The sequence below is a fragment of the Pantherophis guttatus genome, chromosome 6 (assembly GCF_059756535.1).
Source record: "Pantherophis guttatus breed Tessera chromosome 6, ASM5975653v1, whole genome shotgun sequence".
In the NCBI taxonomy this organism is placed as follows: Eukaryota; Metazoa; Chordata; class Lepidosauria; order Squamata; family Colubridae; genus Pantherophis; species Pantherophis guttatus.
This window is the reverse complement of record NC_142068.1, coordinates 74,946,503-74,965,210: the sequence shown is the minus strand read 5'-3', so window position 1 is coordinate 74,965,210 and position 18,708 is coordinate 74,946,503.

The window sequence follows — 18,708 nt, the reverse complement described above, 5'->3', positions numbered from 1 at the left end:
GAACAGGAAGGTGTATAAAACATTTGGACAGTTTATTTATTTATTTATTTATTGGATCGATTTATATGCCGCCCTTCTCCGGAGACTCAGGGCGGCTTACAATGCGTTAAGCAATAGCCTTCATACTTTTGTATATACCTGCTTAGTAGGGCTTTCGCCCCCTCCCCCCAAGCGGTGTTCTTTTTTGTACAAAGTCAGCTTATTGCCCCCACAATTCGGGTCCTCATTTTACCTACCTCGAAAGGATGGAAGACTGAGTCAACCTTGAGCCTGGTGAGATTTGAACTTGCTGTAATTGCAGTCAGCTACGCCACCAAAGGCTGCGCCACCAGTTCTCTTCCATGTTATGGTGTGTCTAGTCTTTGAAACAATCAAAGACCCCCCCCTCACAATCTCCACCGCACTGCTTTGGTACTGCTTGTGTACCAAAACTCCACGGGTCTACAAAGCTCTGGACCAGGTGATTTGCCACTGATCATCTCCAACCTCTCTTTGCCCTTCATCAGGCATAACCTGGCCTGGGTCGGCCTGCAGCAAATTGGGTAAACTTGAGATATTTTTGTTTTTTTTCCAGAATGGGTGAGCTAAGAGTCTTCACCAGTGGATGAATGAAACCAATACTTTTAAAAGAAATCTACGGGCACCAGAACATGAAAGTTCTGCACTATACGATTGCAAATGAGGCAAAGGAAAAGAAGCCTTTGAAAATCAAAGTAGAGCTCTCTTCATGTCATCACATAAAAGGACTTGTTCACTTTCCTCTTGGAATTTTTTTTCTTTTACACTGAAGAACAGCATCAGACAGACAAGTCGAGTTTACAGATTTTGAAAAAAAAACAGTTTGAAGTTCAGCCGCTGAAAATCAGTCTTGCCTTCTGAAGCAACCTTTGCCCTTTTTGCTGGCCCTGAGGCAACAGAAATGTTCTCCACAGGGCGCCTCTCTATACTGAGACGGTATCCTGATATTGTGTACTCTCCCCACTATCCTGGGGCGGTGTTCAACAAAGCTTCTTTGAATCCCAAAGCAAGAGATGTTCTTGTAAAGGAGGGAGGCTACATTAGTACATGAATCCAGTCCTTCATTGAAGTGTGCAACAACTATTTAATGATGATAAAAATAATATCGTAGGCCATTGCGGAGCCAATTGGGGAGTAGAACTTGGGGGATGAAATACATGAACCATACCAATTTAATATTTAGCATGTTTTCTGGGAAATTGGCCTATTCCTTGAAATGTATCAATCAGAAACCAAGAGTTCTACATTCTCTCCCTCCCTCCCTTCCTCCCTCCCTCCCTCTCCCTCCCTCCCTCTTTCTTTCTCTCTCTCTCTCTTTCTCTTTCTCCCTCCCTCCTTCCCTCTCTTTCTCTCCCTCTCTCTTTCTCTCTCCCTCCCTCTCTCCCTCTCTCTCTCCCCTCCTTAATATCTAAGTGAAGCCACTCAGTGAAATAATCTATCGGTATGGGATAGAATATCATCAAGTTGCTGGTGATAGTCGTTGTACGTAGCTTTCTCTAGCCATCCAAATGAAGCTGTTGATGCTTTCTCAGTGTCTGGAGACTGACTGTGGCTGAATCCTGCAAAATCGGAGCAGCTGTGGGTTTTAGGATCTCAAATCTAGGAAATGTGTTCCCATCATTGGCTCTGGATGGGGTTCAATTGTCCCATTCAGATTCAATACACAATCTGGGATGGGGTGGGTGTTTTTCCTGGCCTCACAGTTCCTCCTCAAAGAACAAGTGTGCCATGGTCCAGGATTTTGACTCTGAAGAAGTTGCTCCAGCCGAACCTGTGGAATGCCAGCCCCAGGAGTTTCTAAACCAAGATGTTGCTGATCAAACACAGGGACCATTGGAACAGTTGGGGCAGTCAGATGATGACATATGGCCTCCAAACCTTTGTACTTGAAGGGTAGAACAAAGAGCAGAACAAAGATGCCCAATGAAAATCTTTGCCAATGTCATCAGATATCAGGATCGTATTATCATATGTGGTGGACGTATCCAGAAGTGAGGAACTACTGGATTAAAATTAGAACATAGCTAGAGGAAATGATACAACAACGTACTGATTTAAAACCTGAACTGTTCCTATTGAGTATCTTACCAGAGAAATATAGTAAAGAGAATACTTATTTGATTATACATATTGTAACCGCAGCTAGAATTGTATTTGCACAAAATTAGAAAGCAGAGAAAATCCCTTTAGAGGGAGAAGTAATTAAGAAAATACTGGAATGTGCAGAAATGAATAGATTAACATTGGTAATTAAAGAAAATGAAGAATCGGAGTATTTTAAAGTATGGGGCAATTATATCAATGGTTAGAGAATATAGATAGATAGATAGATAGATAGATAGATAGATAGATAGATAGATAGATAGATAGATAGATAATTGATGAATTAATATAAACATAAGTAATTTGGGAAGAATGATGTAACAATCTTAATGAAAATATAAAGGAATGATAGAAATATAATATGAAAATGATGGAGGAGGAAGACACAAAATATGTACTCAGATGAAACACTGAATGATTAAGGATGTATTGTTTGTTTGTTTAAAAAAAATAAAGAACTTTTTTTAAAAAAGAAAAAGAAAATCTTTGCCAAGCAGGGAAGTAATTCTCTCTCTTTTTTTTTTTATTGCAAAAGTTTTACAATTACATTTTCACCCCTTTTTTTCACCCCCCCACCTCCCTCCCCAAACTTCCCGTCCTCCCTAGCCCTCCCTAACCCTCCCCCCCAGACTTCCCTATTATATACTCATAACTAATAATACTGATATATATACCTGAACCCATCCCTCCCCCTATATAATTTTCCCTCTTTATCTCTTTACATTAAAATATTTCTAATACATTGTTTTCAAATAAAAGCTATTTGGTACTTTCTAGTTTGGTATTTGTTCTGAACATATTCTATCCACCTTTTCCATTCCCATTCATAAGTCTCTTGTGAACAATCTTTTAAATATGCTGAAATCTTCACCATCTCTGCAAAACTGGCCATCTTCAAAGTCCATTCCTCGATAGTAGGCAAAGCTTCATTCTTCCAATATTTACCTATCAACAATCTTGCTGCTGTTATCATATACAATATTAATTTTATTTCACCCCGTGTAAAACCCTTAACTATACCCAATAAAAACAATTGTGGAGAAAATTGAATTTTTTTCTTCAAAACATTCTGCATGACCCACCATATTTTTATCCAAAAAGCCTTAACTTTCCTACAGGTCCACCAAACATGATAATACGTAGCATCCAAACATTCACATCTCCAACATTTTGGCTGAATATTAGGGTACATACATGACAACTTTTTAGGATCTAGATGCCATCTATAAAACATTTTATAAAAATTTTCCCTCAAATTCTGCGACTGTGTAAATTTAACATTCTGAACCCAAATTTTTTCCCATGTTTCCAACATCACTGGTTCTTCAAAATTTTGTGCCCACTTAATCATACAATCTTTAACTAATTCCGTTTCTGAATCCCTTTCTAGCAAAACATTGTAAAGCCTTTTAATATGCATTGGACCTTTCTCTCTTATATGTCTAACCAATTCTTCCTCATGCAACATAATACCAATTTTTTGGTCCTCTTTCCATCTCAATTGTAATTGATTATATTGTAACCAGGTTAAATTAATCCCTTCGTCCAACAGTGTCTGCAATGTCTTCAACTGCCATCTGCCCGCATCTGTAAAAAGAACCTCTTTGTATAAAAACCCCCCGAGTGACATTATATTTGTATTCCACAAGGTATGACCAAGATCCAGCCATAGCGGTATTTTATAATCCCATTTGAGTCGGTGCTTCTTCCAAACTCTCATCAAAGAGTCTCTAAGTATATGACTTTTAAATACTTTATCAACTTTGTCATCATAAAATAGGTAAGCATGCCATCCAAATTCAAGATCAAAACTTTCTGCATTCAATATTCCAGCCTTTTTACTTCCAAACCAATCACTTGTTAAAGTTAAAGCTGCTGCATCATAATATAACTGTAGGTTTGGAAGTTTAAGGCCTCCTCTTTCTGGAACATCTTGCATAATTTTCAATTTCACTCTCGGCTTTTTCTCGTTCCAGACAAACTTATTAAGTCCAGTTTGCCAAACTTTCAGTTGTTTATCACTTTTAAGCACCGGAATCATTTGAAACAAAAACAGAAATCTTGGCAAAATGTTCATCTTAACTGCTGCTATTCTTCCAAGTAAAGACAGTTGCAGCTTTTTCCAAGTCTCCATGTCTTTCTGAACCTCTCGCCACAACACCTCATAGTTATTTTGAAACAATTTCATGTTTGATTCTGCAACCTGAACTCCAAGATATTTTACCTTAGGTACAATTTCAAAACCTGCCCTCCTTTCAAACTCATGTTTACGATCTTGTGTCATATTTTTGACTATCATTTTAGTCTTTTTTGAGTTCACTCTAAAACCTGAAACTCTACCATAGTCTTGTATAATGTCGTTCATCAAGATTATTGATTCCATTGGTTGTGATAGGGTAACCACCAGATCATCTGCAAATGCCTTTATTCTATAATCCTCTTGCCTTATCATTATGCCTTTCAAAATTTTTGAGTCCCGTATTATATTTAGCAAGACTTCCAATGTTAAAATAAATAAAAGTGGGGACAACGGACATCCCTGTCTTGTTCCTTTTTCAATTTTAAACTCTGTCGTCAAACTTCCATTAATAATAATCTGTGCTTTTTGCTCTTGATAAATTGCTGAGATCGCCTGTATAAATTGGTCCCCAAAGCCCATCTTTTTTAAAGTCTTTAGTAGAAAATTCCAATCCACTCTATCAAAGGCCTTCTCCGCATCCAAAAAAACCAGCACTGCAGAAATCTGTTTATTCTTATCAAGATATTCCAATAAGTCTATTACTTGCCTTACATTGTCCTTCATATATCTGCCCTCAATAAATCCCGCTTGGTCCGCATGAATCACCTTTTGGATTACTGGCATCAACCTGTTGGCTAATACCTTCGCATAAATTTTATAGTCTGTGTTCAAAAGAGATATTGGTCTGTAATTCTCTGGTTTTTTAGGACCAACTTGTTCTTTTGGTATCAAAGATATATAAGCAGTTGTCCAGGATGGGGGTATTTTACCCCCTTGTTGAATATTGCAAAATAAATCTCTAAGTTGTCCCACCATTTCAGCTTGTAAAGTTTTGTAATACACTGCAGTCAAACCATCCGTGCCAGGAGCTTTGGCTGTTTTTAGCTGTTTAATTGCTGCTGTTATCTCCTCCTCTGTTATAGGATAATTCATTCTTTCCTTTTGTTGATCAGTAATTTTTGTAACTCTCTTATCCTTTAAATATTTTTCTATAAGTCCATTCTGCACCTCTTCTTTGGCATATAGTTTAGTATAATAATCCACAAAAGCTTCTTTAATTAGTTTTTGTTGAAAGATTTCTTTCCCTCCAATATCAATACTATCAATAGTCCGTATACTTTGTTTTTTCCTCAATGTGTAAGCCAACCATCTGCCCAGTTTGTTAGCGTTGCAAAATGTATTATGCTTCGCATATTGTAAACTTGTTGCAACTTGTTCCGCCATAAGCATTTGAAATTGGTCTTTCAAAAGTTTTATAGCACTTCGTATTCTTTCATCTGTTGGATTTTTAATAAGTAACTGTTCTTTATTCTTTATTTCCATTTCCAACTCAGATCTTTTCTTTTGTCGGAGCAGTCTATGTTTAGAGTTCATGTAGATGAGTACCCCTCTCATATAAGCTTTACTTGCATCCCAAACAATTTCAATTGGGGTACCTTTATTCAAATTTATTTCAAAAAATTCTTTCAAGTGCTTTTTAAGTTCTATTGCATTTTTTCATATCTAAACAAGTTCTCATTTAATCTCCAAGAACGTCTCTCAACCTTATCCATCTCAATTTCTATCCATACAGGGCTATGGTCAGTCAGAGTTCTTGGAAAAATCTTTGTTCTTTTTGTCTTAACAAGTAGATCATTTGACAACAGGATAAAATCAATCCTAGAAAAAGATCTATGTCTATCCGAAAAAAAAGTATAGTCCAATTCATTTGGATTATGTATTCTCCAAACATCTTTTAATTCCATATCTTCTTTCATATCAAAAAAAGTCTGTGGTAATCTAATTCTAGACTTTGCCAAGCTCTTTTTGTCTAGTTTAGAATCAATTACTCCATTCCAGTCTCCCATAATTAAAATAGATCTATAGTCCCATTGCAATATTTTAGTATGTAACATCTTGTAAAAATAATCCTGTTGTTGGTTGGGAGCATAAATTCCAATCAAAAGAATTTGACCATTTGCTGTGAGCAATTCAATTGCTACAAACCTACCATCTTGATCTGCTTCTATAACTTTCGCTGTTAATTTTTTATTTACATAAATAACCACACCATTCTTTTTCTGCGAAGTTGAAGATATATAATGTGCTCCTAGTTTTGAATTTATCAAATATTTTTGATCTTGAGTTGTGATATGCGTTTCTTGTAAACATATTATATCATTATTAAATTGTTTCAAATATGTAAATAATTTCTTCCTTTTCTGTGCTGAATTCAACCCATTGACATTCCAAGATAGACACTTAAAGGTCATCAGCCTCTTTCTGGAGCACAGAGCAAAATATTTGAAGTTCATCCGAGAGCTTCGATCTCGCTCCTCCCATAGCTCCACTCTCTTGTACGATACTCTTAACTGCCTTCTTGTCTTGTCTTTCCTGTTGTTGTTGTTGCTTTTGTTTAAGTAGCTTGGATTGGGCTCTAGTTATACGTTGATCTTTAACTTCTGTCAACTGAATCAAATCCAAAATTGGAGAAGAATCCAACAAGGGCTCACTCAGAAAACCTCCTTCTGCACCTTGCACTACTTCTAATTCCTGCTTGGACTGTTCTTGCAATTGCCTCTCTTCACTCTCTTTAATCTCCAAAACTGTGGATGTACGTGGAGATGGTGTTCTTTCCTTAAGAATAGTAGTGTAAAAGTGTTGTGCCTTCTCCACGGTATTCAACCGATACCCTTCTCCCTTGTATCTAAAAATTAACCCAGCTGGTGCGTCCCACCGGAAGGGTATCTGTAAATTTCTCAGTTCCTTAACAAGAAAACCAAATTCTTTTCTGGCTTTCAGCATTTTAGGAGGTAATTCTTTAAAGATTTGAAGTCGTGAACCCCCCACTTGTACAGAAGTATAAAAAGATTTTTGCAGGATATCATTTCTAATTCCTCTTTCTGTAAAGTATATGACCACATCTCTAGGCAGTTGTCTTTGTCTGGCCACCCAAGAGTTCACTCTATAGGTTTTATCTATTTTGTGAAATACCACATCAGGATTAACTTGTAGAATCTTGGCCAAGGCTTCAGAACAAACTTGTCTCAAATCCTGTCTCTCCTCCTCTCGAATTCCCCGAAGCCGTATGGCGAATTCCATCGCCCGGAATTGTATCATAACAATCTCATCATCAATTCTCTGCATTTTATTATCAACTTCATCAATTTTATAATCATTATCTTTCATCTTGACATTAACTTCTGATTTGAATTCTTCAACTTTATAATCAACTTTCCCAATAAATTCTGCCAGGCCAGACGCCACTTCTGATATTTTTTTGGTCACCTTATTTTGATTCTGTTTCACCATGTCTTTGACTTCATTAATTTCCTGCATAAGTTCCTGATGTGATTTTTGAAATTTATCATCTATCTCCTGTTGACATTTTTGAAATTTGTCATCCAGAGTTTTAGAAATAAATTCTTTTAAATCTCCCACATCAAATTCTTTTTTCTGAGTTTGTAGCTGTTGAGCAGGGGGAAGTTGCGTTTGCTGTTTGTGTGTGGGGGATCCCCCCCCTAATGCCTTCCCTTCCTGCTTCTTTGAAGCCATCCTGGCTCGTGATCTAGTTTTTCTAAAGAGGGAAGTTCCTTTTCCTTTCCCTCCTGCACAAAGACTTCTAAAAAAGTCCCCCAGATTTGATCAAACAAGGGTTAAAATAAAGCAGAGTCCAATATTGAAAAGGGAAAAAATTTCCCAGTTATTTCTCTTATAACAAGCAAGGCAGCTTAGTAGCAACTTGGAAACTTTGTAGCAAAACAAAATAACTTCACCAATCCACACTCGCTGGCTCGTTAACTCTGAAGCTAGGCGCCATGTTTTTTCAAAGCACTTTCACTCATTCGCATTGTCTCAGATTGAAAAGTCAACAAAGTGCTAATACTTGCGTTTCCAAATTTCAGGATTCAGGTAGTTTCACTGTTTATTAAAGCTGGTTCTTTCGCTTTAAGTTTCCTGCAGCCGGCTTGTTCTGCAGGAGCAGAATCGTCCCACGCCGCCCGGAGTCTCAGCAGGTTGGAAGGGAGCCGCGCCTGTTTCCTCCCCAGAAACGATTCCCTGGGGGGTTACAGGGGCTCGACCTGTGCCCTGCTATCTCTCCTCCAACAATCCTCAGGATTTTGAAGTTTTCGAGCCGCTTCTCGATCGCGAAGCGGCTCTACAGGCGGCGGGGCTGGCGGAGCTTCAAAGAGCGCCACCGTCGCCGAAGACAAGGAAACCGGAAGCCATCGGGAAGTAATTCTCTTGATTAAAGACAGCTGGCTACAACCAGATATAAGAAGCAGCCCTGACTTGTGTTATTCTGTTGGAAGCAATTGTGTGATCTAATGTGTCATTCCTTGAATCTTGCTCATGAAACTCTGACCTTGGACTGGCTGACGAACCTGACTTGGCTGTCTAGATTTCAGATTGGACTTTTACTGCTTTTCCGTGTTGGCTGCTTTCCTGCTGAAAGCAAAACCATTCAGGGAAACCTCCTTTCCAAGGGACTTTGTTGATCTACATTCTTTCCCTTATCTGCTATTACCTCTGCTGCCACCCTGTTCAGCCTTGAGCCAATTGCTTTTCTCACCTAGCAACTGTGTGTTTGAGATGTCAAACAGGCCAAGGTGATGGTTTATGCAATTATGTACCAATTGCACCTGAACTTGGACCTAGAGGCCTTGTTTACAATCGTTCATGCCTTAGCCATCTCCCAATTTGTTCATTGTAATATGCTCCAAGACGGTTACTCTTGAAGATCCTTCAAATGCTTCAGTTGATCCAGAATAGAGCAGCACAAATAGTTATGGGTACTGCTCATTTTACACCCCCTGTGATACTGCCATTGTCAAAGCCTCACTAGGTTTCCAAGTACAATTCAAGATGCTGGTTATCACTTTTAAAGCCTTACTTTGAGACTCCTAACTCCCAAGAACATCTCATACCAGTGGTGAAATCTAAAATTTGTTACTACCGGTTCTGTGGGCGTGGCTTGGTGGGGGGGGTAATGTGTCGATCAGGCAACTCAGCTTGGATTGTCAGAGGCATTTAAAAGAAAAAAAAAACTTCTTTTCTTTTAAATGCCTCTGATGATCCAAGCTGAGTTGCCTGATCTGCAGAGGTTTTTTTAAAAGCCTCTGTCGATCAGGCAACTCAGCTTGGATCGTCAGAGCCATTTAAAAGAAAAAAGGGTTTTTTTTCTTTTAAAAGCCTTTGATGATCCCAGCTGAGCTGCGCGATCATCAGAGGCTTTCTTTTTTTTTTTACTTCTATAGAACCGGTAGTAAAACCGGCAGGAGGCTTTCCCCACTGACCTTGACATCATCAAAATGCTTCTGCGCATGCACAGAAGCTTCTGCGCTTGTGCAGAAGAGCGTGCACATGCGCGAGCATAGGGAGCGTGTCGCGCAGCCCTGTTATAAATCAGTAGTAAAGGTAAGTAGAACCCACCCCTGCATACGCTCCTATACAGCTGGCATACTCCAGATTCCCTAGTCCACATATTGCCATCCTATGTGACACGCAGGGCGTGTGCCTTTTCAGTGACTGCCCTTGTTCTCTGGAATAATCTCCCTCCCACCCACAAGATATGACAGGCCTCAAGTCAGCTCATCTTTAGAACAGTCATTAAGACCTGACTTTTCCCCCAGACGTTTGATTCCATGTAAGTAAAGTCTGTGTTTGTTTGGTTGTTTGAATAGTCATCTTTGCTTCACCATTTTATACATTGGGTTATTTTTTAATGACACTTGGTTACTTTTTTCCCCCTGAATTGTTTATTTTTATTGCATGCCATCCAGAGTTGTTTGAGTTGAACAGTGTTATGAATGCTTGAAACAAACAAACATCTTCATTCAGAAAAAAAACATATTTTACTTCCTTCCTTCAGATCTGGCATAAAAAGCAGTCACCAATTTTGTTAATGTTGGATGTCATTTCTTAACCGGTGTATTCTTTGCAATTCCAAAAGGCTTGTTTACAACTCGCTGACTTGGAGTGTCTGTGAAACTGAAAGGCAGGATATAATAAAAGGATAGAAGAGCCGAGGTGGTGCAGTGGTTAGAGGGCAGTACTGCAGCTACTTCAGCCGACTGCTAGTTCAGCAGATCAGCGGATCAAATCTCACCGGCTCAAGGTTGACTCAGCCTTCCATCCTTCCGAGGTGGGTAAAATGAGGACCCAGATTGTTAGGGGACAATATGCTATTTAGTATACTGTCTTTCGTGTAAGCCGCCCAGAGTCCTTGGAGAGTGGTGGCATAGAAATATGACTAATAAATAATAAATAAATAAATAAATAATCTTTTTTTAAAAAAAATATACTTAATAATTTGTTGCAAAAATAAGTAAATCAGAAATCTTTTCCTCCTCTGGGCTCCAGATATTCATGGTAATTGAGGGCTGTTCTTAATGCATATTCACAGCCAGGAGCACCTCAATGCTAAGCAAACTTTATTAATTATTAACTACTTTAATAAACATGTTGGCTCAATAATGAGATATATAGTAATTGACTCGGCAGGAGTGGAAGCGAAAAGGCAGGAAAAGGTAGATTTCCCAAAGCATAAAACTGAGTGTCTGGTAAAGAGCGGCTGAAGTGAATTGTATGAGAGCATGATCATACAGTAACTAGAAGATGGACATTGAGATGTTATTAAAGAAAAATATACAACCAGAGAATGATATGGTTATCCAGGGGCAAAACGAAGTCCAGTGCAGATATCACCCTTGAAGACAATACCAGCTCTAAAGGCCTCCCATTAATATGAATGAGAAGTATAGAAAGAATAGAGATATCATACATTGACAGGATACAACAAAATTCTTGCATAGCTGGTGATGAATATGTATGAATATTAATGTCCCCATAAAAGAGAAGAGTAAAGCATGGAAATATGGATGTGAATCCTGGATTCTATACCAAAGATGTATCAAACAGCTGGAGAAATTTCACAGGCATGCTCTCTCTGTTCCCTTCTTGATAGTCATTGCCCTGTCTTCAACATAAAAATCTTGAATCATATGACATCCACCAGTTTTGAGTGCCTGATTATCAGAGCTCAAATGAGATGGGTAGGGCACATACTCAGAATAACTGCTGCATGCCTCGCTAGTTGCTCTATCATGTACTGGAATCTGGGCAGAGACATCAAGGTTGACCACACAAGCACTACAAGCATAATTGGATAGCTGCATTCCTGTCAAACAGGCATCACGTGGTCAAAATAGGGAGCGCCCTATCAAACACTGTACCTGTTAACAACAGTGTCCCCTAAGGCAGGGTTTTAGGACCAACACTCTTTACACTTTACATAAACGACCTTTGCAATCATATTATAAGCAACTGCGTTCTCTTCGCTGATGGTGTAAAATTATTCAACACCACAGACAATGCTGCTACCCTTCAAAAAAGCATTGACTATGTGTCAGAATGGTCAAACAATCGGCAACTTCAAATCTCAGCCAACAAATGCTCTGTCTTACACACTGGCAAAAAAAATCAGAACACAAAATACAAGCTGGGTGGACACGACTTCGTAGACGACCCTCACTCTGTCAAGGACCTTGGAGTACTCATCTCTAATGATCTAAGGGCCAGAGCCCACTGTAACAACATTGCCAAAAAAGGCATTAAGAGTTGTTAACCTAATCTTGCGTAGCTTCTTCTCTGGTAATAGTGTACTGCCAACTAGAGCATACAAAACATTTGCTAGACCAATTCTTGAATACAGCTCAACTGTCTGGAACCCGCACTGCATATCGGACATTAATACAATTGAGAGAGTCCAGAGATATTTCACGAGAAGATTCCTCCACTCCTCTGCTTGCAACAGAATACCTTATGCCACCAGGCTTGAAATTTTGGGCTAAGACAACTTAGAACTACGCCGCCTTCGGTCTGACCTAAGCATAGTACATAAAATTATCTGCTACAATGTCCTCCCTATCAATGACTACTTCAGCTTCAACCACAACAATACACAAGCAAATAATAGATACAAACTTAAGCTAAACCGTTCCAAACTCAATTGCAGAAAATATGATTTCAGCAACAGAGTGGTCAATGCTTGGAATGCACTACCTGACTCTGTGATTTCTTCCCCAAACCTCCAAAACTTTAACCTTAGACTGTCTACTGTTGACTTCACCCCATTCCTAAGAGGTCCTGAAGGGGCGTGTATAAGCACACCAGCATGCCTACCGTCCCTGTCCTAATATCCCCATTTATTCATATCCATTTCATGTATTCATAATCATGTTTATATTTATATCTGTTATCTAATACATGCTTGACAAATAAATAAAAACAAAACAAACAAACAAACAAACAAATGACACTGTGAAAGGACCACTGTGACATCCATTAAGAGAACTAGAATCTGCAGCTGCTGTCAGTACCTACTGGCAAACCCTGTGCTATGAAGTCTTCATTAACTTTTAAGGCATGCATTGCCAAAACCTGATAGAAAACCATGAGTGGCAACACAGAATAATACTCACAGTTGCTACAACAATAGACTTTCAGTGTCCCCATTATGCTAGACTCTGTGTTTCCAAATTGGGACTGCCGATCTATCTCTTTGTGTTCACGGATGAACTGCACAATAGTGTGTCTTATTTGAATCCAGAGGACTATCTTATATATAAAAGAGATATGAGTGAGGAGGGAGCTCCCAAAACAAAAAAATAATTCACTCCACTCCTACTCCTTTTCTAGAACTCATGTATAACCCATGTATATTGTGGATGCTCCAACACTGGTGGTTTTTAAGAAGGGATTGGACAACAATTTGTCTGAAATGGTATAGGGCTTCCTGCCTGAGCAGGGGTTGGACTAGAAGACCTCCAAGGTCCCTTCCCAGTGTGTTATTCTGTTCTGTTAACCTATAGTTAAGACAGCAATATCAACAGACTTATTTTTACCATACCAGGTTTTAGTGACCAGCACCAAAACTACCATATATCGCAAGTAAGCAAGATGAAACAGTGCATTTTCTCAGCTCATAAATGAGCATTTTACAATAGCTATTTTATGGCTGAATAGGTTGGAGACACAAGGTCTTGCAGGCTTAAGAGAAGGATGACAAAGAGGCAGCTGATCAAGTTGGATGAGTGGAGGTTTAAAGTGATGTCTTAGTCTACTTGTGGCTTGCTTCAACTTTGTCACAATGGCCACTACCTCTAAAACCACAGCCAATGTTTTTCAGTCATTCGGGATGCTTCCTGTTATGGTTTCTGCCCTTAATGTTACCACTGAAAGCTACAGGTCACAAATGCTCATTTTCATTGCTGTTTATCTCTAATCAGGATTTGTGGTGACTCACTATTCCCAATTTGTTATACGGTAACTAAGAAGCAGCAGTCCAAAAAGCAAGACTCCCACAAGTGTGCAAGGTAAAATTGAAGTAATTTGAACTTCAGGGTAGTAGTATCCATAAGGTCCATTATTAGGTTTTAAGTATCTTTCTCATTTATTTTAAAACTTTCTCCCCTTTCTTCTATGTAGCAAACTCATGTAGTATCATTAGCAAGCTTTAGCGCCACAATATTATGACTATTACAAACACCAAATTACAGTTGAGGCAGATGTAGGACAGATGTAGGCTGAGCCTGAAGGCAGGGTTAAATGCATCATCAGTTTGGAGCCCTTACACCCTCATAAGAGAGCTAAGTCCACCCCATCTCCTTTGAAGTCTGTTGACTGTTATCTGGTGCCAATTTGCTTTGACCATCATGTGCATAGGAAGCTTAAAATAAATTCAGAGTACTCTTTAAACTCTATCCTGGCTCTTAATTTCTTGACAGTTATTGAGGAAAAAAAAAATTCCCCAATAAGTCATATCCTGGTATCCTTCTAATAAGAGCCAGTTTGGTATAGTGCCCACAGCATCAGGAGATGTTTTTAATGTTGCCAATAAAACAGTCTGGATTTATCCAGGATTTGAATGCATAATTCATTACATGATATAAAAAAAGACAGGTAGGGGCCCCCAAACTACAGAATCTATTGGACAGAGATGGCAAACCTTTTTGGCATTGAGTGCATGCGTGCTCATCGGGGCCGTGCTCCAGAAAAGCCGAACTTCTGGGTTCTAGGGCGCATGTGTGTGTGGCGATCAGCTGGCTAGCGCACATGCGCAGGCTGGTTTTTGGCACTGCCACGTGAGCGAAGGGATCGCCCTCCGGAAAAGGCGAACTTCCGGGTTCGGGCGTGCATGCGCACCCGGCAATCAGTTGGCCTGCGCACATGCGCACGGTAGTTTTTGGCACTGCCGCACGCACGAAGGACAGCTGATCATTGTGTGCGCATGCATGCCAGAAACCCAGAAGACAAACAGGCAAGGCCGCACATGCCGGGTGACATGGCTTCACATGCCACTTTGGGGACGTATGCCATAGGTTCGCCATTACAGCTATAGGATGTCGATGCGGTGCTATAGCCTACTGATTTAATTTAATTTAAGTTTGGAGACTCCTTTAGATATAGAGCTTTTTCAGTGACCAATTTATAGATGACCTTGGCTGTTGCTAGACCAGACAAGCAATGTAGTGGTAAGAAACTCATCTGTATTCATCAAAGAAAATTGGCATTCATTCCCATTATTTGCCTGCTCATGTAAGTGTGACTTTTATTGAGTTGCAATTGAGGACACATCAAGCATCAACTACAATTGCATTAATATCAGATAATAGATTTTTTTATCATCAAGATCTTTTGGAAACTTGCAGTATATCTCCAAAATTTATCCAGATTTTCTCAGGGGAAAAACCCCCCACTTTTTAGACCACGTACTTGGGGGATGTCTGCCTGGCTTCCACAAATAATCCAACTCATTTCATATTGGTCCTTAGCGTAGCTTATCTTGACTTATTTGTGATCTCTGTGCATTATTTCAAAAGCTTGAATCTTCATGCCTCATTATTTTCTAGAACTAAAGAAAGAAAACAGCCTTAAAAAAACATTTCATTGGAAGAAAACTAAACAAAACCAAACAAAACCCTTAAAACTATATAGAGAGGTGATGTGTAAAATTTATATTTGCTTAACATCCCATTCTTCTGTGAGATGTGGCAGGAGATGTCTTGGAAATGAATTTTCTCTGCTTGAGCTCTTTTCCTATGGAATCGGTTACAGAGTTAAGAAAGCTATCCTCAATATTACTATTTCAAAACCTCTTAAAAACATAGTTATTTAAACAAGCATTGGGGAATTAATGGTGTTGTCATCAGATACACAGCTTGTGCATGGCATTATTTGTTAACTTTGTGAAGATTAAAATGAAATGATTGCTTTTGACTAGCTGATAGAGTCATTAGACTAATCAATACGCAATAAATAGACTGGAGAATTAATTTTGTTACATGTTTTGCTATAAGCCACTTATGATTGATTAAAATACCATAAATATCGGTAAGAAACAGCAAAAAAATAAAAAATAAAAAAAATTAAAAAAAAATCAGTACAGAGTTTTCCAAGATAAGATCCTTCAACTTCTCATTTTATGTTTAAAACCATGTTTAAATGAGCCACGGTGGCGTAGTGGTTAAGTGTAGTACTGCAGGCTACTTCTGCTGACTGCTGACTACCTGCAATTTTGCAATTCAAATATCACCAGGCTCAAGGTTGACTCAGCCTTCCATCCTTCCGAGGTGGGTAAAATGAGGACCCAGATTGTTGGGGGCAATAGGCTGACTCTGTAAACCACTTAGAGAAGGCTGTAAGTCTAAGTGCTATTGCTATTGCTAAAATAATAGTCAGCCTTTAAGAGGTTTTTGGGTGTAAAAGAGGAACAATGCAGCTTTTTCTTGGATGGATTGGAACTGCCTGTCTGGCATAAACACTCATAATTCTTTTTTTTTCTTCCATAAAATGAAATATGAAGGCAATCAGATAAATAATATGACTCTCTTCTTGCATATTGGGTGCATGATGGCACAGTGGTTAAGGATGCTGAGTTTGCCAGCTGGAGAGCTGTCAGCCTGGGTTTGAGACCTGAGTTCCATGCAACCAGGTGAGCTCCCATTACTTGCCCCAGCTCCTGCCCACCTAGCAGTTCGAAAGCATGCAAATGCAAGTAAATTAATAGATACCAATTTGGTTGGAAGGTAATAAGTGGTATCTCGCTCAATAGCAGTAACTGTGAGAGAGATCTTGGAGTGCTAGTCGACAATCACTTAAATATGAGACAGCAGTGTCCGGCAGCTGCCAAAAAATCCAAAACAGTTCTAGGTTGCATTAACAGAGGGATAGAATCAAGATCACGGGAAAGTTAATACCACTTTATAATGCCTTGGTAAGGCCACACTTGGAATACTGCATTCAGTTTTGGTCACCACGATGTAAAAAGATGTTGATTTCAGAGAAGAGCAACACAGTTGATTAGGGGACTGGAGGCTAAAACACATAAAGAATGGTTGCTGGAACTGGGCATGTTTAGTTTAATGAAAAGAAGGATTAGTGGTAACGTGATAGCAGTGTTCCAATATCTCAGGAGCTGCCACAAAGAAGAGGGAGTCAAGCTATTCTCCAAAGCACCTGAGGGCAGGACAAGAAGCAATGGGTGGAAACTAATCAAGGAGAGAAGCATCCTAGAACTAAGGAGAAATTTCCTGACAGTTAGAACAATTAAACAGTGGAACAACTTACCATTTGGCTGAAATGGTATAGGGTTTCCTGCCTAAGCAGGGGGTTGGACTAGAAGACCTCCAAGGTCCCTTCCAACTCTGTTATTCTGCTCTGCTCTATTCTATTCACCTTGGTGTTCAGTCATGTTGGCCACATTTTATTTATTTATTTATTTATTTATTTATTTATTTATTTATTTATTTATTTATTTATTTATTTATTTATTTATTATTAAATTTATAGACTGCCCTTCTCCCAAAGGACTCAGGACGGTGTACAGCCAAAGTAAAAAACATGAATACAAACATTAAAAACAATTTAAAAAGAAATATATAAATTTGGCCCCAAAGTTAAAAAACAATAACAAAATATATTAAAAACATTTAAAAAACATTAAATGACCATGGAAATAGTTTTCTGAAAATGCTGGCTTCCTCAGCCAAGAAACCATGCTCTAGAGTTGGACATGACTGAGAGGGAAACCTTTAGCTTTATCTTATATACCAGAAAATGGAGAAGGATGATGGGAGCTATCAAGTTTTCTCTACTATCATTTCTAAGATGTGATAGGGGAAGGAACTGAAAGTAGGGTTGAGTGTCCTATGAGTGCAAGGATTAGAGATATGTCAGTCACTGAATCCAATACTCCTTCCTCCAGCTCTTACTCCTTAGGCATTTTAGTACGTTGACAAGTATCAAGTGACAGTCTTCTTAAAAACTATATATTTTCATCCATTTTAATGTGCAGTGCCACTGTGGTCACCCCGAACACTGAACTCCTAAACTATATAACAGAATTGGAGTTTCTGTTAAGATTTTCTGTCAGAGACAGGATAAGTTAGGCACTTGGGTAGGGAAATTTAAAAGGTTTTCTGGATTGATCCATTCCACTCTGGGGTCTGGGTTTGCATGAAGCTAGAACACAGGTGTATCCGATGTGCTTTAATCCATTATTCTAAAAGATATAGTATAATTTATTAGTGTTGACTTTAGTGATGTTAGGACCTAGACTGTCTTCTAAGAGTCTTCAATTTATAACCTTTATCAAGTTGGGAAAAATTGTTACAGAAAAATGACAGAGAAGGTCTCATTCCATGGATAAAGTATTTATCCAGCTTTAAAAATATAGCAGTATCTATATTTCAGATTAGTTACAGATGCCTTTATATGGCATCTGAATAAAGGCATCTGTAACTAATCTAAAAAATAGATGCCACTATATTTATAAAGCTGAATAAATACTTTATCCACAGAATGAGATCTTCTCTGTCATTTTTTCTGCAGCAATTTGAAACTGTACCTTAACCTTCAAGGTGTTGAAGGTGTTGGTTACCACCTTTAAAGCGCTCCATGGCATAGGACCTGGGTATTTGCGGGACTGCCTTCTGCCTCTCACCGACCAGTACGCTCCCACAGAGAGGGACTCCTCAGGGTGCCGTCAGCCAGGCAATGTCGGCTGGTGACCCCCAGGGGGAGGGCCTTCTCTGTGGCAGCTCCTGCCCTCTGGAACGATTTGCCCCCGGAGATACGAAGGATATCGGATCTCTGGGTCTTTCGACGTGCCCTAAAAACTTTTCTTTTCCATCAAGCAGGGCTGGCGTGAAACACCCCCCCCCTTTTTAGTCTTTTTTAGTTTTTTAGCTTTTAATTTGTCAATGGATTTTAATTCGAATTGTTTTAAATTTGGGCCAAAGTATGTAATTCTTTTAATAATTTTAAATTTTGTATTGGTATGTGTTTTAGTTCTGGCTGTGCACTGC